The sequence below is a fragment of the Branchiostoma belcheri genome, unplaced genomic scaffold, assembly GCF_001625305.1.
Source record: "Branchiostoma belcheri isolate BF01 breed outbred unplaced genomic scaffold, Haploidv18h27 scaffold1, whole genome shotgun sequence".
NCBI classification, from domain to species: domain Eukaryota; kingdom Metazoa; phylum Chordata; class Leptocardii; order Amphioxiformes; family Branchiostomatidae; genus Branchiostoma; species Branchiostoma belcheri.
This window is the reverse complement of record NW_017802379.1, coordinates 9,012,288-9,036,405: the sequence shown is the minus strand read 5'-3', so window position 1 is coordinate 9,036,405 and position 24,118 is coordinate 9,012,288. Positions and strand designations below refer to the sequence as shown.

Here is a 24,118-nt window from a genome sequence, read left to right as displayed (position 1 = left end):
AGGACGCTTCACTTCCACGCTATCATTTCTGCCAAGTCCATCTCGGCCCGACGTATCATCATTATCACCACAATAACAATAAAGATGTTCCCCCTGCCCTTCTCTGTGGGGTTGGGAAGTATTATTCATTTTTCCTTTATATTCCGCTATCTGGTGCAGCATAGCTCTGAGGCATTTTGGCCATTACAGTGTAAGTGTATATCACTGATTCCTGACAAAACCATCACCGCAACACAGCTGGTGATATAAAGACGGGCAGAAGGCTGGACTTTTATTGAGGCAGCGGCACCGAGGAACGTCAGCAAACAGGATTACCCAAGTGACGTGATGAATCGGAAAAGTGCTAAGGCCAGACAAATTTAATTACCTGTTTCGCTGCAGGACCCATGATTTTTCTTTTTGTGTGGGCAGTTTGGAAATGTTTCTTTTGAAAACCCACCAGAAAAAAAAAAGGATTTTGGGTGAATGAAGACTACAACTGGCTGAATAATTCTGCTTTGTCTTTTCAAGTATTTTCATGAAAAGATGAGGTTTAATTTTCGAACTTCACATATTGTAAAGTGCCATGACGTACCATTGCAGATATATACTATACTATAGCTGGGAAAGGCCAACACCTTGGTGATTGTTTTGCTGTGTTGCATTGTCATTGTTCCACAAACACTGAATTTGGGTATTTGTTTTTGACCTCGGAACATATTTAGTAGGTTTTTTTCACACGACACCTGCAGACATTTGGCAGAACAAACTTTCAAATGTCACTTTCCATATTATTTTACATTTATTTTACACCTAACAAAAAACAAACATCATGAAAAAGTCCATTATGAAGTGATTAAGCTGGTGTAGCCCCAGGGTATGACAGAAAAGTGTTCTTAAAAACAGCTCCACAATCAAAAATTAAAAGAGCAACTCCCACTTTAGCACACGCCGGGTATAACTTCTCATTAGTGCAGCACTTTACTCATTTAGGGGCTCTGCATGTTGATATAGCTGTAATCTCGCCATAAATACCTCATGTGCATTAGGAACATCCAGGATTGGAATCGCGGGAAGGAATTTTCGAAACAAAAGTTGCGGGAATCTCTGCCCAATAGTCGATATTGCGATGAGGTGAAGTTGTTGGCCGTTGTTGGCATAGTTTGAATTAATAATCACCTTAATGGTGGGTGCTGCATTAGATATCGAGTCGACTGTCTCTACCGGTCGCCACTCTCCGCCCAAGCCCAATTATTGAGCTATTACTCTTAACTAAATGAAGATGAATGAAGGAGGGGTGGTGGGTTGGGAGGCTCCCGCAATTCCGGTGAAAATTGTAGCACTTTACCGTGTAAACCGGGCTGAGAGGCATTAGTAGGACGGCGATTACCGTCGTTTGGGGGATTCGTTGCGAAAGCACCGCGAGATGGCGAGTAAAATGGGGATTTCGTAACTGCCGTCTGAATGGATGCCGTAATTCCTGGAGATAGTATGAGAGAGGAGTCAGCTAATTCCAAAGTGCTACAGTTAAACTTCCAGTCGATATCATAATCCACCCGACAGAAACGCACGGAAAATTGCGACAACCCAAATTGACAGTCAATTCCTAGGGAAAACCCAATCCGAAGAATCAATATTTACAAAATGGTAATTAAGGTCATAAAACATTGGGTGTTTATATATGTGGGTAATTGTAATACATTAAGGGTCTCTTGCATTTCATGAATACAGTTTTGAAAATGTCGTGCTGTGACATACATATGGTACGTGTACCACCATTGGTTCCTGTATTGATTGCCACGTAATATTGCAACAGTTCGAACCTATTCCAACTTTAGGAGTTCAGCCAGGGGTGACTGGCAGAGACATAACAAACAAGGGATACGTATCAGGTACTTCCAAATTTTCTGATAACACTGGAGAAATATGTCAGGAAACTAAAGTAAAGCCGTACAATAACAAGTATGCCGCATATGAATCACACACAAGATTATCATACCTTCCAAACTGCAACCTGATCTAACTACAACCGGTACGGGCTAGATTGGCAAGTCTTGTCTGAATGGATCAAACACGCACAGACGTGTTGATAGAAATAACACACATATTCTCTGCCAGAAATGTGGCTCTGTCTGGGAGCAAAGCTGGGAGGATTTTCAGTTACAGGGGGAAACAAAAAGTCTGTTTTCACTAAATTGTTTTCGTAAACCAGTGGGGAACGCTAACGGTCTACCGGGAATTTGAAGTAGCGTTATGATGAGGTAAGGAAAAACACAGGGTTGGACGTACACTGGGAAACTGACAGCGTTTTAACAGCTTTGGACGTTTGATGGACACTCTCGATGGTAAAATGGCCCCCTGAATGCTGGGTTGGAAAATAGCCGTATTGAAGCAGCGCAGCGGCAGGCCAAATTTGTGGGTTCAAGTCTAGAATGATCGCGTCGGAGACCCCGTAATCAGAGGCGAAAGGGTGGGCGATAACATCAAAAATGGCGACAAAATGTCAAACGGGAGCACAACCTGTCCGACAAATGATAGAGAACAGAGCGGGGACTGGCGCGACGGCAGCTGATTGCAGGCGGGGCTCCGCGACAAGGACAAAATGTAATAGTCCCGTGATTTACGGCAAATAATAACTAATTTTCTCCGTAAATCCATCCAGCCAAACACCGGTCCCTTGACCCTGGCAGCGCTAACCTGGTTACGACCAGGAAAGTCGTTTGTGATGAAAATGAATTGAGGTGACCTGAGAAGTTGGCCCTGAATTTGGAGAGCTGCACTCTCTCTGCCAACCAGGAATTTCATCAGATTAAAATTCCAATAACTTTTCTGATCCTGTAATATAGAATTAGAGACGGGGCTGTGCCTGTCAGTACCAGAAGTAGCAAATGTGTGGAACCAGTGTTCGAGCCAGCCTGAAATTTTATTGTCATCTCAATTTTGTTTGACGTAACATAATATGAAGTACTGGAGGTGCAAGCGCAACAATCCTATGGGTTCCGGGGGCACGCTCTCCCGGAAAGAAAATTTTGAAATCTTGACCCTTTGAAACACTATTTCTTGCATTTTGAGGGGTCAATTTTGCTCGAAGACTAATCTTACTTTAATGACACCTCTTTCCATATCTTTCTACGCCGACTTTTGGCCATCAAAGATGACAGATTGGACAAAATTGTTGTCTGTCATGACAGGCAAAATATTGTCAAATGACAGAAAAACAGACGCTGGATAGAACACTGTGTGGAATAGCCCATCAGACACTAGTAGGCCGTACGTCTCTAGTTTGGCATTTCTTAGCCTCCATTACACACAGAGTACATCAATGATGATCAATCCATACAAGTTATAAAAGTTTTCCATGGTCTTTGTAACACAGCAACACTGGCAAAACATTTGGACTCATTTCTTTTTTAAAAGGCAACATTTGGTTATCTACATGTCTGATACAATTGATAACACTGACAGAAAAGAAGGTTATAAGAAATTCTGTACAAATATTACGTTTGCCTGTTCAATTCTGTTGTCTTGGATGTTCTACATCGTTCATGCATGTTCATATCTAATATTTCTGCTGACAATTGTTTTATGTGTTAAAAAAACTTCTTCCGTATTATCATTACACGTCATCACTACATACAAGGGATAAAGATGCTGATCCCAAATTCGTCACATATTTAATTCTGTACATTATAATCTGGGTATATTTCATTCATATCTACGAGGGCAAGTTTTGAAATTTAATACAAACTGCCAAAATTGTCTAAATAAAAACACTCAGTCTGGACTAATTTTCCCCATTCCACAAAAGCTAATGCCACATCAATTCAATTCACTGGTATTTGATATATTGCCTTTCTGAAACTTAATGTCAATCTTTGCACCTTTAATAACACTGGTTGCAATGTTTTGAATATGTCATCCAAGTATTATACATTCTTTGCACTAACTACTGACATATAATAAAATCACCTGCAAAAATGTATTTCCTTTGTTTGTAAAATCAACATTGATGAAGGTTAGACAAGAGATTCTGCACTGCAACTAGATAGATTTTGAAAACTGTCAGACATTTCAAGTAGCATCCTCTGCTTCCGTACAGCTTTTCATTGACGAAATACGAGAACCAATGAATCAAATTGTTGTGGCCTATAGTGTGTAAACTATTTATTACCAGAAGAACAGATTCCTGCATGTAGCTGTGATCCTACCTAGAACACTGAATGTTTGAGCCATCATTTGTATCTCTTTATCTCCTTGGGAGGGAAGAATAAAATAGAAGACATAGTTATCCATCTGACTGCACAGTCACCCGCCCAAAAGTGTTGGTAAACAGGCTTCAGAGAAGTATGTTCCAGGTGCTGGATGTGTGCGCGGCTGGCACCTGTGCAGGTGTGGCGGGTGTCACCTGCTGGAGAGGCACCTGTTTGACCATGTGGGAAGGCTGCTGGGAAGTGGGAGTACAAGCTGACACCTGCAGGGCACCTGAAAAAATATAAACAAGAAAATACATTATATTCAGGGTTACTATTAAACATCAAGGATTGAAAGTTTGTTTTTGGGACAAAAAATGTAGATATATATAAAAAATTTTGGGGTGCACAACATAAGAAAGATAAAGTCTCATGCACACAAGTAAATCCATCCAGTCAAACAGGGTCAAAAGTTGAAAAGCTTTATCACCATTCTTAACATTTCTGTCTACATGACACGGTCTATGAAAAACTGGTTTCAAAACATGATATAGAGACTGAAGCAGGTTTCATCTTTACAGCATCCCTCTGTTAGCCTTGATTTTTTGGGCAATATTTGTTAGTGGCAGAATAAAATATGATAATGGCCATATTATGAACAGCCATAACATCATACCCAGTAAAATGATATGATTGTGTAAAAAATGTATAAAGTTGTCTACCGAGGGATGTTAACTACCCTTAACATTTTCCACAAAGAATTACTTCTAAAAAGGCATCAGGAATAGGTGATCCAAACTCATTTTGACATGATGTTTTATGCATTAATTCTCCTATCCGTTCTGAAAGGTGATTTTGTAGTAAGAGCATATAGCAGGCCACATTTGGAAGAATTTAGGTCAATTGATGGATAAATTTGTCTGGGTGGACAGATCAAATGATAAAGGCAAATCATTCATCTTATGGCCAATCATGGAAATCATTTTTAGTTCATGACAGAATATGATGTGGTCAGAACTTATTCCGTAGATATGTTGTGTCAGTGTTTTAGAAATAGTCAGCATTATAAAGTTCTCCCGACCTGATGATGATGATGATAAAGTTCTCATCATGTGTCCAAGTTCCTTTTTTTTGCTCTTCAAAGCTGTGATAAAAGTTAAATTCAACATCAATCTGGTCTTGAGGGTGAGAAAATTCAGAAATTTAAATCAAATGGTAGGAGTGGTCAAGAATAGTTTGTTAATGTGCCAAAAGGTGGTTTTCTGGTTAGGGTTGTTGACTCAGAATCTGAAGGTTCTGAGTTTGAATAGCAGGCCCTATGCAGTGTTGTGCCCTTGACACCTATTTCCTAACATGACTCAAGTGAAAATGAGTACCTAGCTTAGCCTCCATAGCATGCCAAAAACTGGGGGTTTTGGTGGTCTTCATGGTCTTTGGGAGCTTTTATGTGCTTTTTTTTGATTGCATATAGACAACATAGCCGGCCTGGTTGAAATACATGTACCCCCATTATTTTAAACTGGGTTAATCAGAAAACAGCTGAAGACCACCAAACCCCCAGTTCTATAAGCCTGCTACAGAGGCTATGCCTAGCTTTGGTTAGGGACATCCTCTCGGATAGGACAGAAAGCCAGAGGTCCCATGTTTGAGGAGAGACACACCTCAAGCACATTACAGATCCCACCACACTTATCAATCAAAAAGAGAAGGGGTCCTTCCCAGTGTGTGTGGTTCAAACCTTACAGTCTGGTCTCGGGGTTGGCATTTTGAAAAGGTGACAGTCATCATTCTGTTATGTCAATCCTTCAACAAATGTGGTAAATCTCAATAAATAAATAGTCATTAAAATGAAAAAGCTTCCTTCTCCTTTTTTCTTGCCTTTGGGAAAAATAAATCATGGAGGAAACAAACAAGGTGAGACAAGACTTATTCAGGTGAGACAAGTCAGGTGAACTAACTCAGGTGAGGCTGAATCAGTGGGTGGTCGGCACAACTCACCTTACCTGTATTTACCTCAACCAGGTGTGTACATTGTGTAGTACCCCAAGGCAGTGTTACAATTACAGTTACAGGGGAACCAATGTACCCCTACCCGGCACTTTGCAGGTAAAACTCTAAATCATGATTATAGCAAAGACTCTCTCAAGTGGTACATTTTAACTGAAGAAAAATGATATTATAATAGTGCTTAGAGAGTAATTATAGTACATTAAAAATACACCACCTACCCTACCATGCTATCCCCAGGGATGTGTCATTACTACTTTATCCAAACAAGTGATAATTGAGGGATTAACAGCTGCGTTGTTCCATATGGCTGGTCCCCCTAACACAACAAAACTTTCCTCTTATGTTTAGGCAAGCACACCTGTTAAGGCCACAATAAATAATTTTCATGGATGACATCAGATGCACATTAATTTTCGCCTGATTTTGGAAAAAAAAAGAAGAAATTTTGTTGCCTTCTGACAGTGGTCACCATGCCAAAGATGTCTGTTGCCATGCCCAAACGTGGATTTAATGTTTTGTTTCTTATTTTGATGCAGTGATATGTGATGCTGGCTGTGTATATGTGTTGTTTCAACTGAATCAAAACCAATTGTACAATGATTGAGTCAAAATTTTAAAATGTAGGAACCTTGTTTTTTCGGCCCGCCTTGTTTTTTTCACCCGCTCGCATTAGATTTGGAGTCTGTGGAGGATGTCATCCATGAAATTTACTTGCTGTGGCCTAAAGAGGAAAACCTCCATCCTCTAACTATATAATATAAGAGTCTAAGTTTGCCAGATAAGTTTCCTTGTGAAGCAAGGATATCAAGCACTTGTATTTATCATAATAAAAAATATTCTAAAGTTGCAGTGAATCATAATAGCTGCTATTAATAGAGAGGATCATTATTTGACACATCTTACAGGAAAACCATGCATAAATGCACCGTGGACAATAGCATTGGGTGAAAAAGAGTGAACACTGCTATGTCTACCACTAAGGTATCCTTCAGGATGATTGTAATTAAAAGTAACACCATTGGTGTAAATTTTAGTTCCTTAATAGATAGACATTTAATGTAAATACACTATCCCTGATAGCAGGCTCCGAGTGACAATTCAATACCGTTGTTTTTTTTTTAATTACAATATCAGTGGCAGTAACTACTAAAAAAACTCAAGTGGCAACTTCTACTCCTTTAGTAGACCAACTCTCCTGTTATTTGGCCAATTTTTACTCTTTCCAGACGCTTCTGATGCCTGGTAGAGGCTGAAAAATAAGGCACAACCAGAAAACAGGGACCGGCAGAAAAAAAGCACTATTGAAACATTGATGATTGCTATATATAATTTGGGGTATAGTTTCACTGCTTCTATAGACTTCTGTTCATTTGAAAAATTAATCTCTAAATTTCGAAACACAGCCTATGTACAGGAAACGTGTTAACCACAGCAATGTTCCCATGGGTGGTCGAGACCGTGAGAGGTAATCAGTCATACAAACTATCATGGAGGATGTAAAAACGATGTGACAGGTCATCTTATCAAGGCTTAACTCACACAGATTCTCCTCAGCTGTCCAGTGGAGATCACTCATCTGTCTTAAAGGCACAAGAAGACTAAAAGGCACCCAAAGTAATTTCAGGGCAGTAAACCTTAATTTTCAAAATTCAATTTTCTGGTAAGTTTTTTTTACTAGTAAGTTGAATAATCCCTATCCCATAGCAAATATTGATATCTGTGTGCAAAAATGTGACACTGGCAGAAAATGATTGGCTTGTTTGTATCATAGGCTGGTTTTAGCTATTTCTTGGTGGTACCAAAAATTACAGAGACTCCTCATATAGCTTGTTTTTAGGCTATTTCAAAAGCTTCAAGTATGGAGAAAGAAAAAAATTAGTGATGATAATGCAAATTACATTTCTGAGAGTGAAAACTATAGGCACAGGATCCTTTTGTGTTAACCTCTTACTGGAAGCAGCTTATCTCTTTATCTCCTTCCTTCCCAACTGTCCTATTGAACTTCCTGGTACCGAAATTACCCAAATTAATTCCCTAATCTCAGAACACCAACTGCAGTGTTTTTATCTCCCACCCCGCCCCTTTTTGGCCATGTCCCTGCTATCAGCCCTTTCCTTCCGCTTTTCTCTTATCTCTCCTTTTCCCACCCCAACACGGACTCGTACTACATCTCTAACATTCTCGGCTAAAGGAGGATTTCCCTGTAATCCCTCTCCCCCCTTTGTGGGGAGAGTTTTCCCCACCACTGCTGACCCCGCCGTGCCCGTTCGTACTTGTCTCTCGGACGACCAATTTGCGGCGCAGCCGGCCCTTGTTGGCACGTCCTGATCCATTGTGTTGTGTTTTATCTCTCAACCAGGGATTGGTGTGACTTCCTCTGTTCTGACAAGACCCGGGATACTTGGCTCAGCGCTGGATTTGCTGCTAATCTGGGGTCGGCGCATCCACGACACCCGACACCGCGGCCGGGGTGAGGTGCGATAGGATGATGTCATCGGTCCGACGGCCCACACATGTGTAGGGCGACCCGATCTTATCATCACGGAACAGACAGGTGAAGAAGTCGGAACAACAATCCAAACGACTGTCCTTTGTTACAGGGGGAAGGGCGGAAAAAACAAGGAATCAAATGGGCAGCCATTTAACGGCTACCCTGGCGATCGTCTGGTGTGATAACCTGTGACGGGGGTAATCCCCATAAAAAAGGACAGTGCTGTGGACCATGTAGAGGTGGCTGCCTATTAGCATCTACCAGGCTTCGGAAGTGGCTGGAAAGACTAGGAATTGGCCAAATAGACAGATAACATGGCAGGGGAGTTGGTCCGCTAAAGTTTTGCTGCCTTCGAGTGAAATACTCCTTTAGCTGACAAACTCCTATGTTATCTGTCTATTTGGCCAATTTCTACTCTTTCCAGCCACTTCCGAAGCCTGGTAGAGGCTGGTCGCCTATGGTAGGGTAGAGGTGTCAAACTTTACTAGGAGCTAGTCATCAATTGTGGCAGGCCATGTGAAAATGTGTCACGTAATTTCTCTGTCCTCGGGCGTGAGTGAAATGATGGAGATTGACAGGTGAAAAGGTTAAAAATGGAGTGGTGAACTGGATCTACAGGAAGTAGTAACGATATGGTGGTAAATCTCGCTCAATTAGACCAGCCCCGTCCGATCTCGTGTGACACGACTGTCACGCACAGGAAGGCCGTTAATCATCCTTTGTCACTTCTGTCGTTATGGAGCAAAAAATGCGCTTCCTACCACTGCCTTAACGGGGCATACAGCAATCAAGTTCCATGATACGAAAGCTGTTATCATTCGTTTTAGTCTTCCACCTCAAGTGTGTGGTATCGTGAACAGGAAGTTAGCATCAACTGTCATGTGACATGATACTGCTGTCATCACTTGGACATCTCGTGCAACAGCAGGAGTCAGAAACGAATCTTAGAACCAGGCAGTGTTGTATGCATATATTATATGTATTAGCTCTTAATAAGTTGTAGCGACATAGAGAAGTCTGCTTTTCCTTATAGTTAAGAATTTATAGTTCTGTATTTTGCTATCCCCTGATAGTATTTTTGCATCCCCTGATAAAATCAGTGCTGCTAATCTTTCCTGTTACACTAGTGGCTAATCACAATGTAATGCAAACTGTAGTAAGTACAGCGATGTCACAACCACTTGAAAGGTACAAGTTCTGTATAATACACATCATGCAGAGTTTGGATGATCTATCTGTAACTACCAAAGAGATTGATATGAATTTCAAATCACCGGAACTAGAGGTGTACAAAACACCGAGTCCCCTAGCGGAAGTCAACTTCAAAAAATGACCCAAGGGACACATCTTTAACAATATTATTGATAGGAAATGCCCATTTGATTTTTACAGTTTAACAAGGAAGAGAGGGCATGAAGTATACCCAATCATTCACAACTAAATGTCATGATGAAGTTAGATGGAAAATTAGTTGAATGAAGCTCAAACTGTATCGAATAATGCTCAAACTGTTACGTACATGAACGCATGAAAATTCACACCACAGAGAGTTGTAATTAACAAAAATAACACTGTTAGCTCAGAACTAAGTGAACTTCGGAGACTGCCCCCTGGACTCTTCTTGTACCAAGGGAGCGTTTACAAGTCGACAAACATAATACCACAGTAACCCCTGACCCGTGGAAGGACAGACATCTGCCTAACTGCGGAAATTATCAAATTTTTCCTGCTCAATTAAATGCTGGTCCTTGGCTAAACTCCTCTCTCCTGTCACAATGTAGTTTGGGAGACAAGCGAAGACACTGTAATTCCCCTGGTGGGGAACATTAGAGCAGGCCCGGAAGGACTGGAATTGGTTTTATGAATTGAGTTGATCAACTTTTTCAAGCTCAATTGGATCAAAAATTGGATGAGAAGGGTATAGATTACAGGGTGGAACCATCCGTGGAGATCTGTCGATTCTTTCGCAGACAGGCTGTTGTTATTCCGACAACGGGAGGCTGTTTCGTGTCAGGACCGATGAGCGCGCTTTGATACGCGGTTACTGTAGCAATGAATGCAACACGTCACATTAATTATTGGACGCTCGTTAGAGAGATATTGAGTGGTAAATTGAACAAGAAGAAAGCCGGGGTCGCAGGACCGCCTGCTTTGTTTGTCAAACACCTGTGAATCCGACACCGCTATAAATTTCTCTGACACGGTCCATTCTCCGGGTCAGGGATTGAATTTGTCTGCTATTTTCCTGGTGAAATTGAGCTGCAGTAATGAGAATGTAATGTGGAATGGTATTGTAAAGACGGACATTCAGGGACAAAGGATTACAAACCACAGAATATTTAGCATTTCCCATCTGTAGCTATTGAGAATGTACAGATGTTCTGTAACGTGGGAAATATCATTCAGATCAGTAATAAAATTATAAAGAATAGAAAAATACACTGGACACCACAAAGCATTTTCCTTCTACATCTCCTAAGAACGTATTAGACGTTGCACAATGTGAAAAACACAAGACAAATAGAAATGAGAGACCATTTTTGTTCCAATGACTTTCTTGACAGCTATGATCCTAACTATTAGACCATGGAGTTAGAAAATCAGATTTTCTAACTTCATGATTAGACACACGTATCTGGCATTTTCAGGAAAATTTAATTTGAAATTCATAGAATTAGATATCTTAATCGGCTTGTACAATTCTACAATTCTTTACTCCAAGTAAATCAAATGTATGTTTTAAACTTTACACTTTCAATTTTCACTGAAAGACAGAAAATTTTGGAGCATACAATAAGTTACAGATGACTTAATAAATCTATATCATTTCTGTATCATAATTCAAACATTTATCATCTTCACTCTAACCTGTCTCCTCACTTCTTTTCACCTAAAACTCAAACTGACGGACTGTGGAGACTGTGTCATCATCATTATGCTTGAACAAATACATTTTATTAGTCTGCCCTGCAGCCAAACTCCCCTGAATCCAGCTGGCAATTAAAGGTGTCTGTGTGTGTGTGCATGGCCTGGGGGTAAAATCAGCGGGACGCCTCACTGGCCCTTTTCTAACTGCCAAACGCTGCTGTTTCATGGTACTCGGTGGCTGACACTTCAAACAAGCATTAGCCATGCACTCTTAAAAGCCGGACTGCAAGCCGTGTGATAGATGTGCTTGAGCCTAACGGCTGGGAGATATTAATAATCAGAATTATTTTCAATCGATGCTGAGGCAAGTGTTTTTCCTCCCCGGGGAGGGGACGGGCTGTAATCTGCCTGGCGTCTGGAGCCACCGGGGGACAGCGAGGTGCCAGGCCAGGAAATCTGCCTTTTATCACACGGGCTGATTACGCCGCCATTCAGCCCGCGTGAATGGCCAATGACGTCCGGAGAGGTGGCAGCGTCTGTCCGTCACGACCACAATTCATGTCGGGAGATTCATCACGACTTCATCCCTCGTTTGTGTGAAGCGCGGGGGAAGCGCGCCGTTTCGGTGAGTAACACTAGCTGGAGCCGGGCGTACTGGGCCGCTGAATAATTTAGTAAGAGAGGGGCCATGTGGGTAGTGTCAAAGTTAACGACGCAACACCTTCATCTGGCTGGGAAAATGAAGCCACTCCATGGTGGTCGCTGTCATTATCCAGAACTTAATCTTACTAGGATTTCAATATCGGGTAACGTGCCAGCCATAGCCAGCATGGAAACGGACAGGACGTCACGTCGTGACCACTTACAGAAAGATGCAGTGAACCTGTCAAGTTTGGCGCCCCGGATGAATTAAAATGACAAAAAACGGGAAGTCGTGCACAAAATGACAGGCGGACATGACGGGAGGACACAGGGTGTTGATCGATGCTTGATATCCCCGGTGATGGGAGGGCAGGGAGAGGTTACCACAAGTCCCAGACCGGCATTTGGAAGGGGAAGCCGGCAGAGACACCCGTCTAGAAAATGGCACCATATAAACCTACCCCAGCACTTCCTGAACCATATCTCCCCTCTTGCAGAGATAGCGGATCAATGGACAAGATAAGCACAGGAACAAGAATGTCCCCTAAATGGCACGGGCTCCTCCAGCTCTCATCATTAAACCGCCCCAAAGAAATTACACCGTGTAAACTGCTCCCGCTTAGCCGCCCGGCCCGTCACGGCTTGCCACAGACAGACATTACCATAATCACGTGGTTATTGGCTATCCGACGCGCTCTCTTTAGCCCCCTTTTCCGAGGATGATATTTTCTGTACAATGTGTTTTGTGTGCGATACCTAAGTGGACTTTTGCCTCCCGGTCAGTGTGAACATAATACGGTTATCAAATTCCGCCACTGCACGTAACTACAGGTAACTAAACTGTGGTGTTGGGTCACAATATCCCATCCGACAAAGCTTACCTCTAAGATCTCTTTCCCATATCGGTTTTGCCCCCTCAATCTGGGTAGATCAAACAGGGAACATTAAAGTTCGCAGGTTTCTATGACTTGAGGCAGACCGACCAATAATGGAGTTGGCGTGCCATGGGGTCATCGAGGAGGCATTTGTGTCAGATGGCGGACACGGAAACAATATCTAGTACTCTCCCTGCTATTAGTAATATCACATTTAATGTTGTGCAATGATTGTGCAGCTTCATATGGATGGTTACAATATCCTGCTATCAGGACCTTCAGTCTGTTTTGCAGCATAGTAAATATTAAGTTGGCAGTACAGTGTCAGTTGGTGTGTACTTAAACAACCTGCTAAAACACTTCCAAGTACACTACTGTATGGTGAAGACAGATCGTTCCTCTCACATCTATGCCACACTGCAATGTGTCAAACTCTTGATAAAAACTGGCCTGACAAACTGTGGACCTTTTGCGAATGACTTAACGGTCGTCACCACTCGACAACCCTCCATTCATTTTGCATTTGCACTAGGAAACAGAAACCTACGAGGGAGGGATTCGAGAGACAAGCATCGACGGACAGCCCGAGGGTACATCATGCAGACCACCTGGGTGATCATAGGTGTCTCTCCATCGCGTGGAGACGACATTTGTCACAGGAGGCATTGCCTTGGGAGATGGCGACACCTCAGTGCACGGTCCTGCCGTGATGGATTTACCCCGCTGTATCGAACTTCGGCCCTGACAGCGGGCGTTCCTCATGGCGTATCGCACACAGCGAGACTTGAACTTGTGAGACGTTAACTGAGAGGTCTTCACCAGGAGCAGAAGCATCCTGAACTGAAAATCACCTCCGTCCACTAAGCTACTGTTGAACTTGCCACTGACAGTGAGAGTAGACAGTCACGTCAAAATGCTAACATTTTGAAATAGCCTGAACTAACTAACCAACAAGGTAACTAGATTAAGTATTAACCAACCAGTTATACCGCTAGTTATATCAACCTATTACTACTGGTAGAAAAGACTCCACCAAAGATACATGTACACTAACTGGCCAAGGAAGTTTAATCCAACCAAGCAAATGTTAAAGGATGTGGAAGGACATCTCTGGTTAATAAATGTTTCATTGTATTGTTGTAATAATATGTAATGTGACAATTGCTTTACGTTTGGGACTGCATTAATACCTAGCTTCAGTGCATTGTGAACCATAATTGTCCCAAAGAACATGACAGACAGTCATCAGAACGTCATCTCTTGTTAAACAAGTGGTTGTGAATAAAGAACTTTGCTATTATCCACATTTCGAGTCTTCCAATAGTCCAACTGTGGGAAGATGTCACAGTGAACAATGCCTGAATGTGACCTACAAAGGTGAGAGTGATTATAGAGAGGTGTGGTTGAGATGTAGATAAGACAGACAGGAACAGGTGTTACCTGTTCAACACCTGGTGGGAGGTGAGTGACACAGACAGTTCAGGGATTCCGATGAACACGGATAACAACACAAAGTCACATTGTCTTGTACTGTTTTATGTCATAGCTGGGCTGTGATAACATTTGCTATGGGCATACCAGCCTGCGTGATAACTGGGGGCATGCATGGGGGGATCCCGACAATGCTCTACGCTAAATTTTGAGACCTGGCTTAGCTGAAATCCTCTCGATTAAGCTTTATGTTAAATTCCAAGTAGCTACAACGTAGAATTAAAACGGCGAATACGCTCTACGCAAAATGCGTCAATTACGCTCTACGTTGAATTAGAGCTGTCCGTCTACGCTCTACGTAGAATTAAAATGGCCGATTACGCTCTACGAAAAGGGCTTGCGGGCCCCCATAACTAGTTGTTTCACACAGGATTCTAAATGGTTATACTGGTAACACAGGTTTCCAAAAGTTCCACAAAATAATTAAATTTTGAACATGTTTTGCCTGCACCACCTGCACAGCTTTCAAAAAATTTGAATGCCGGATTTGTACGTTAGCATTGACGTTGTTAGATTTTTTTGTTTGGGGAAACCAAACTTCTAAACTTTTGGCCCATTTTGCATTGAATCAGATATATTTTATAGAATACTACACGGTCCCAGCCCTCTGGTTGGGCTAGCTGGTACCTCGGATGACATGGAATACAATTTTTTTTACACATTTTTCCTCCTCTTCAAAATGACCTTTAATTTTGTTTCACCTATCATCATTTCTTAGATTTTTCCTTATGCAAAAAGCAAGTGATGAAATTTCACAATTAAAAGGAAGATGATACCTAAAGTGACATCCACCCAAGCCCTTGTATCAAGAGCAAATATCACACTATCTTGTCCTAATCCTGCTGCATTCTTCAAATGTCATCTTGGAGATGACTTCCTTCCTGTATTGGGATGATCCATATCTCGGCTGAGAGGATCTGTCAAGTGTCATGAGCAGGGCTGTCCCCAGGGTATATCTTACAGTTACAGGGCCCAGAATGGATAAATCTGTGTGGAACTCAACAGTCTTTTATCAAATTTGGCTCCACGTAAGGCCACAGCAAGTCATTTTTATGGATGACATCAGCACGCGCATTAATTTTTGCCTGATTTTGTAAAAAAAAAGAAATTTCTTGTTGCCTTCTGACAGTGGTCAACATGCCAAAAATGGGCAAAGATGGCTGTTGCCATGCATGAACGTGGATGTCAGATAAATAGGAAGATCTAGAGAGGAGACAAGGCTCTGATTTAATGTTTTGTCTTTTACATTGATGCAGTGATGTATTTCATTCCTTTATATATGATGGTGGCTGTGTATGTTCCCACTGAACCTGAACATCATTTGTACAGTGATTGAAAACTTTTATTTTTCAAAGTTGTTTCAGTGAGACATGGATGTTGTAATAGTTGGCAGTAAACTTAGCACAACATAGGTATCATTGTTTAGCAAGGTTTATGATGTCAAAATTTTAAAATCATTTTTTTGCCCTATTGCATTGGAGTCTGCAGAGGATGTCATCAATAAAATTTACTTGCTGTAGCCTAATAAGTTGTGAATTAAAACACCTTCCTAATAGGCGAAAGGTATGTTTTGTAAAGGTAGTCCTGTACTTTTTTAAACCATAGGGGCAGTGGGTTGTTACTCCAGTGTCTAGGGCAGGGTATTAGAAGATGGAGCACAACACTCTCCTTCCACCGTTTTTTACCTCCCCAACCAAAGTCAGGTAGTACTACCCATTTTACACCTGGGTGGAGTGAGGAAGTCATGTTAGGTGCCTCTCCAAAGGACACGACATCTTGACAGGAATCGAACCAGTGACCTCTTGATCTCCTGTCTGCTAACCTAATAAATCTTTAAGTTGAGAGATACATAAAAACAATTGGTGGATGTCCCAAATACTAAGTACATGTACATTAATACCCAATACCAGCCCAGAAGAGAACAAGAAATAGCCATGCCTTCAAGTACCAGAGTTATCAACCAAGGATTGAGGTGTTCAAGAATTCATTCTTTCATAGAACTATTGCAGAGTGGAACTTGCTGTCACCAAGTATATATACATGTACAGTAGGGGCATTGTCATTAGAAACCAGTAGCTTTAAACAATGTCTAGAGTTAGATGTTCAAGGGTTAGGTGTAACAAGTCAATTGGTGTAATGTAGCCAGCTGCCGCCATGCCACGTGCCTGGCGGTTTTAACGGCTATACAGATACAGATAACAATTGCTAAGTTTTGTATTGATGTTCACAATCACTTCCACTATGTGACTATTCCATCAGGAGTTCATTGGACTCCCAGTGTATAACACTAATGGCAAAGGTAAAATGTAACGCCTGTAGGCTGGCCTGACATTGCGGCAGTGGTCGGGACCAGTGATTGGCCCGAGTACGGGGCGACACGCTGGGACCTGCAGGCCTTGGCTCCCTTCACCTGATATACATCATACAATAACCTGGTTATGGCATATCAATGTGATGTCCCCCCAGCAAAACTCCTCGATATGGACCGAATTAATGAGACATGTAATTCTATCAAGTAATTTTCCTGGACTCATCCTACTAAACTGATAAGAAGTACTGCCCATTGTACTACTCTAGATACAACTTCAACTGGAACAACATTACTGCAGAACCTAACAGTACTTTAAGGCTTTTCCAAGTTACCAAATGTTCCTTCCCAGATCAAATACATGTTACCTAGACTACAGGGCTCAAAATAATTTTTTCTGCATACCTGCCTTTGTTAATGTACTGGGTTTACATTATACATGTAGGTGTGAGTGAGTGTACATGTATGTGGATTTTATTTGCTGCATTGGCTGCTACCACCTAGTATGAAGTATAAAATGAATAATGGCAATGATTTCTGAACACATTTTAGTATGATCCATACTTTCTAAATTTTGAGCGGTACGGGGAAGGTAGAATTTGTATGGGGCAGGCAATTTTCAATGTTATCTACAGAAAAAAATTACTGTATGACAAGCCCCGACATAGAAAGTTTTAGGCTACAGGGACCAACTGCATGTAGAAAACTTACAACATTGCCACACCACCAGCAATCAAGGCTTCAATTACACTTGGCCCACAGTCCCAACTGCCCGAGTGTCCCTCTAAGCCTTTTATTAATTGGATAATCCCGGGCCATACGTCGCTGGGTTCCCTCCTCTGGAGCAAAACATAATTGAGGTGACTACTTTATGGCGCCACGAGTGCCTGACACTACCTACCACACGCATGTAACCTGCACCCTTGGCTCTTGCAGAGGTTACCCATTCTTCCAAAGAGTCAACTATCCCTTCTAGACCTAGGAAAGCAATCAGGGAAGATATTTCTATCCAGGCGACTATTCTTCTTAGCCTCCTGTGCAGGCTTCTTGGAGTGGCGGCGTTTATTTTTCCAGGACTCGCTGATACGAAGTTTTTTTTACGCAGGCCAATGAGTTAGGCTAAGTTCGTTAATGCGGAAGAGGAAGTTATGCTGTGGAGGGGGTTACGTGAATGAAATAGCTCTCTCCGCAGATACGGCTCTCCCCCTGAACGAGGCCGTTTCCCTGATAAGAAACCGCCACGCTAGTTGCTCGTAGAAACAAATGCTGCCCTACTAGAAGTCTGCACGGGAGGCTATGTTCTGTACTATACTATAAGACATTTAGTGACTAATGATCTTTCCTTTTGGCCATAGACAGTGTAATACGGAAGAAAAAAATAACGGAGATTACAATTTGGGGCGAGCCCTTTGGGAGAAGAAGTAGTGACCAACAAGTCGTAGGTCTGTAAAAATGTTACGTGGCCACCCAACAAAGGGGTCTATCTGGGTTACGGAGGCCAATTAAGGTTAGGAATGCATCAAACTTTCTGCAGAAGCTGCAGGTTGTTATCAACATACACCCACACTATAAACAAGTCCGGTTATTTTGGGCTTAGTCTAATGCCCGCCACTTGGCCTACAAAGTTGAACACACACACGAGGAGTGAAGTTAATCTGGGCTAATGTAATATCCCGCATTTTGGACTAGAATTTGACGTCATGTTTTCAGACAGTGTGGAAGGATGGGTACCATTCCGTGTGAACTTGGGGAAATGTTGGTTAGAATGTGTGGGAAAGGATGTCATGGTTGACTAGGTGGTCTTGTGAATCTAAAGGTTATGGGTTTGAATCCCTGGCAGGCCTCACTTTTGTGTCCTTGGGAAAGACACACCTAAAAGTATTTATTTCCTCACTCGACTCAGGTGAAACTGATACTTACGCAGGCTCTAGCTTCGTTAGGAACATCCTCTTGAATAGGACGTAAAGCAGAGGTCCAGTGTTTGAGGAGAGCCAAACGGTAAAGATCCCACCACGAAAAAAGTAGGAGTCCTTCATGGTGTGAGTACGTGGTTCAAACATTACAGTCTGGTCTCTGGGTTGACATCTTGCAAAGGTGATAGTCACCTGTTATGCCATTCCACAATCTTGATAAATAAATAGAAATAAATAGTTGTGCCACCTGCTGTGTCTTGGGCCCTGTTCCATACCTGAACTCCCCTCCTCCACTGATGCTTTCATCACTCTGGTCATATTGAACTCCCTAAGATACTTAAATCACTCAGGTAACGTTATACTCATTCTTGTACAAAGAAAACCAGGCTTGAAATGACGTCAGAACATATTGTTCGAGGAATGACTCTTACGAAATGGAAGAAAAGCAGTCTATACTCCCCCCTTTCTAATTAAGAGCACAGGTTGGAATACGAGACCAGATTTTTTGAACAGCAAACTCAGTGCCTTTCAGTGGAAGGAATATAATTTTTCCACACAATAACATCATTGCAATGACAGCCAGAGGCACTCTTGGAGCCACATTAATATTATCTTGAATGCACAGGTACATAGAGTATACAAACTGTGCAGCCTTCCTAAAATCCATAGGACACACACTTTACTGACTTGTTTGCTGGTTTATTGGTATCGGTTTTCACCTGTCACAACTGGCTTCGAGCGGCCGACAAACACAGGGCAGCGCTCGAGTCAACATGATGCTCCAATAATTTGATCCTCGAAACATTTCACTTGTCGGGGGCTGAAATTAAGGGAATAATTGAGGTGACAGCTAATGGCAAGGCGGCTCCACTCTGGCTGCCGTGGCGCTGGGGGTCTTAACCACGAGCACGGGGTCCGAATAACGGCCGTGGGACCATCCATCCCGGATAGACGAGCGGGGGAGTGCTCTTCGTCGTGACGAAGATGAACAACTTTTAGTGAATACGGGCATGGTTAGGAGATGGTAAGTTGGACAGTGTTCCTATGTGGGGCCGCCCATGTTTCCATCAGCATCCGTCTTTCCGACATTTGACAGAGTTTTGTTGCTCGCGACGGACCAAATTTTGCCCAATCCGTCATCTTTGACGAACAAAATTGAAGTGTAAGAACATGGAAAGCAATGTCATTAAACTAAGCTTAGAGTGCAAGCAAAATTTGCCTCTCTAAATGCAGGAAATACCGTTTCAGAGGGTCAAGTTTTCAAAATTTTTCCTTAGGAGCATGCGCTGCACCCTCCTAAGATTGTCTCACCTTTGGTGTGGTAAATTGTGTCTTCAGCACTTGATTGAGATGAAGGGAAAAATTTTGGGCTGGCTAGAACACTGGACCCTACCTCCCCAGAACGAGAGTGGTCATGCCCCGGACATGAGGTGATGCTGCCATTGCTGAAGGCAGGGTTGTCCATCAATCAGTTTATCTATCCGGACGAGCAGAAATGGAAGGTGCCTTCAGGGTGGCCGGCCCCCACCACTCCTGACACTCCTGCCCCGGAGACCGACAACAATTTATCACCGCATTGTAGCACCGGCCCAGACAGTCCGAGATGAAAATGATCTTTGCCATATTGCACGGCTTGCGCCGTATTGAATGATGAAAACTTTTTTTATGTTCCACCGCTTTTTGAAGGAAAAACTTTGCGGATGAAGTAGACAATACATGCAGAAGACATTTTAATTAAAGGTGTTTAATACAATTTCAGGCTGGCAAAAGAAAAAAATATTCTGGATGAGGAAATCTGTATCTGATATTGGAGCTTACTGCCATTTCCTAGCATTTTTTTTATTTAGTCATCATTTTGTACTTTTTGAAATAGCTTAATTGAACTGACAATTAAGAGTCCCTCAGTTGTGGTCCTCAGACTTCAGATGGATTTCTGAAAGAATAAACTTGGCTTTGCAGCAGAGAAAGTCCTTTCTATGTTACCTTGTTACAAGACGTCGTCTCAAACAAGACTTACTTGTCATCATTCTCTCCATGAGAAAGTAACAACTCTTACTAGATACAAGGCATTGCTAAAACAGGAAGTTCAACTTTGCAGGGAAGATGTCAAATGGGTTTGCTTTTGTGTGGTGGCAACACCATAATTTCCCCACCTATGGAGTCTGATGTCCACCAGAAGCTATAGCAACCACTTGCTAACCCTTGCCATATATCAACCACTTCAAACTCACGGCTGAGAGTCAGGCTATCTTGACAGTTGTAACAGCTTCCATCAAATTTGACAAAAAAAGATCTATCTCTCACTCAGTTTCATCAAAATTACTTGAAGCCTTGTCAAGTCAACTGATAAATATGGTTTCCGTATGAAAGATAAGCGGTAGGCTAGCTCCGAAACTGACCGAAGAAGCTCCCCTCTGCAGCACGCCGCAGTATCGTACTAATGAGTCTGAAAGTGGATGGCTCCCCGATCTCGGCCCAATCGCGCTGGACTGCCCATTCCTACCCTTAACAAGGCCTTTATCATGAGATTTACTCCCAGATAGTTCCATAAATGTGTGCATTAGTGTCAGGGGCTGGCACCTGAGGTGATATGTTTGGAGCTGGCCTGCTGCAGAAATGACTCCCCGAGCTCCCATGCCCCCCATTCCGCCCCCCCGCTATCGCATCCACTCAATTCCGACAGTTACTTCACTTACAGCGGCGGATCATTATATGATTAAGCCGTATACATGTTTGCCATTAACCTGTCCAGTTGTGCCTCAACCCCACCGCATAGGTGATATATCCACAATATCTGCCTGCCAAAATTGAACGAGAACGACACTCTCGGGCCTGAGACAACATCGCGGCCCCCTTTATCTTCATCTGCTTCAAACTCAGCCCAGTTTCTGACATTTACCAAACAGCTTTTCCACTTTAACTTAAATATTTCATACCCGAGGACGGTTTTCGTCCGTTTAATCCGAAGTCCGAGGATATTCCCGAATCAGGGAGGATTGCTCCTGTTATCCGGTGACTAGACTTTCTGGGGTTCTGGTCTTTGTGATACATTCATCACTGTCGGCTGGATCTCGCAGACCTGCTGATTACAAGTGGTAGCGTTGTCACCTGTCTCCACACTAAGCAGGGTGATGAACGCACACCTTCAGGCTGGAGGGGAACCTAACGTGTCTGTCTGAGGGAAAGGCGTCCCCGGGCACTTCTTAACAAATTTTCCCCATCTTCGTCATATCTCACCGAGGTGTCATGCAGGAACACATACATCGTACACCTTGTCCATTTTTTGACGTGTGTGCCAGCGCGATGCAAGAAACAAATAGCGATCGTAGACAACAATGTATAAAAATTGCTTTGCTTTTTGATGACAATGTCAATCGCAAGTATCTTCATCCTTGCTCTCCAAGGTGTCATGCAGGAACAATACATCCGATTTGTTTATGCCTCCACTTTTTGACAATTGTGCCAGTGCAATGCAAGAAACAAATAGTCCTTGATATCATTTCATTGCAGACATACAATGCATGTCTCTTTTTCCGCTCCCATCAAGGCCAAAGCAATCACACGTATGACATCAGAGAAAGGATATTGTGCAAGAAAACAGGTTAGAATGCAATCCAAAAACCATCTGACAGGATACCAATCCAATCAGGGTCAACGACACAAAAAGTTTCCATCCTCATATCGCGTTATCTGTTGTGAAGGAAGATACCTTTAGGACAAGGTACCTTTTTCTTACAACGACCAATGATATTGGGGAAAATCTACAGGGTATTCTGACCTTCAAATAAATAGTACCCTGTAAACAAGGCCGTTTACCAGCGAGCTTTTCTGAAGGGTCTTGATTTGTTCTCAACTGTTACGTCCCTCCCGAGAGCCCAGGGAGACACTTCACCATATTTCATGTTGAACTGCTGGCCTCTGCCCTTGTATTTGTCTTCATTCCACCGTGATAGCCACATACGGCCTTTTTGTTTATGGCACATGATATTTTACTGTCACTTATCCGTGTGGAGTACCACGGCAGGACTATAGGTAAAGGCGCCGCCCCGCCGAGCCATGCGTTTTAGTCAAATCCTTCCTCGGCATCGATACATCATTGCGCATTTTCCTCTTACAATATCAGAGGATGTCCGCAGTAAAGATTTTGTCACAATCGTGCTGTCATCGGTGTCTTCTGTGGTATCCTTGGGTTGTACGTCGATGCCGGTTGTAAAAACCACACAAGTAAACTTTTCCATTAACAATTTGACAAGTTTGGGCCAAGTCAGTTCTGTTAGCTTTCATCCACATGGCAACTTTGGCATCTGTAGGTGATGGCAGCCAGAAGTAATAGTGATGGCAGCCAAAAGCACATCTGTCTTCCAGTGATATACATCTCAAATATTTGTTTGAAAACATCTTCAGAGCATTAGAAAGAGCCCCTTTGCTGCCTGAAGTGCTTTGTAGGAAGGCAGTTGTTGAATTTTAATGTTCAATAGGGCTTACATCATGATACATTAAGATATAAGCAGGACAAATATAATCGATTTGTGGCAAGGAAGCATAAAACTACAAATTACAAATTGCAGGAAGAGTTTGGCCTGTAGGAAGTAGAAAAAGAAAAAAGGGAGAAAAAAGGTCCAATATTGTGAAACGACTAAGACTACAAGAGTAAGGGGTTTGTTTTTTCCATTCAGAATCCATTGAACGGGCTAGATACCCAGGTACTACATGTACATGTATATTTAAAAAAAATCTTGCAGATGTGTATTTTTCTTCAATTTTGAGGGAAAAAATAATGAATTTTATTCATTCCTATTACTTTTTTACCTCATTGACATTATGGTTACATAGGAAAGTATGGTAAGACACATTCAAAGATAGCCCATCTAGAAGTTGCCTGGGGCCATAATCCTTGTAACGCAGCAGATTACAAAAGGTTTATTTCAATAAAGAGGTCCCTTTTTTCCACCTCTTTGATATGTATTTGTGCTGCACCTGCTGCAATACCATTAACACCTCAGGCCCTTTTCTAAAACTTTGATGTAACTACATCTGCCACTTTTGATATCTTGACACTTGTTATTTCATGCATTTTGAGGGGCAAATTGTGCTGGTAGACTAAGCTTAGTTAAATGACATTTCTTTCCATACATGTATCTTTACACACCAATTTTGTCCATCAAAGATGATGGAATACACAAAATTTTTGTCCGTCATGAGCAGCAAAATGGAAAGACTTACACTATCTAGTATATGTTGATTGAATTGTAAAGTGTCTACGAGCTGCGGTAGAGTGTGCATGCACTCGGCTAGTAAAGAAACTAATTATTCAATCATGTATACAACCCTGTCAACGCAGAAAAAACCCT

At 42.2% G+C, this 24,118-nt stretch overlaps 1 protein-coding gene and 1 pseudogene across 1 annotated transcript in view; one reads left to right on the top strand and one right to left on the bottom strand.

The window, feature by feature from the left end:
* Positions 1-4,330: 4,330 nt before the first annotated feature.
* Positions 4,331-24,118, bottom strand: part of LOC109465409 (breast carcinoma-amplified sequence 3-like) — a 75,646-nt gene continuing 55,858 nt past the window's right edge. The window contains exon 23 of the mRNA XM_019762658.1: positions 4,331-4,461. The gene's annotated coding sequence lies outside the window, so the exon portion shown is untranslated. The remainder of the gene's footprint in view (positions 4,462-24,118) is intronic.
* LOC109470995 lies at positions 11,641-21,933 on the top strand (annotated as a pseudogene).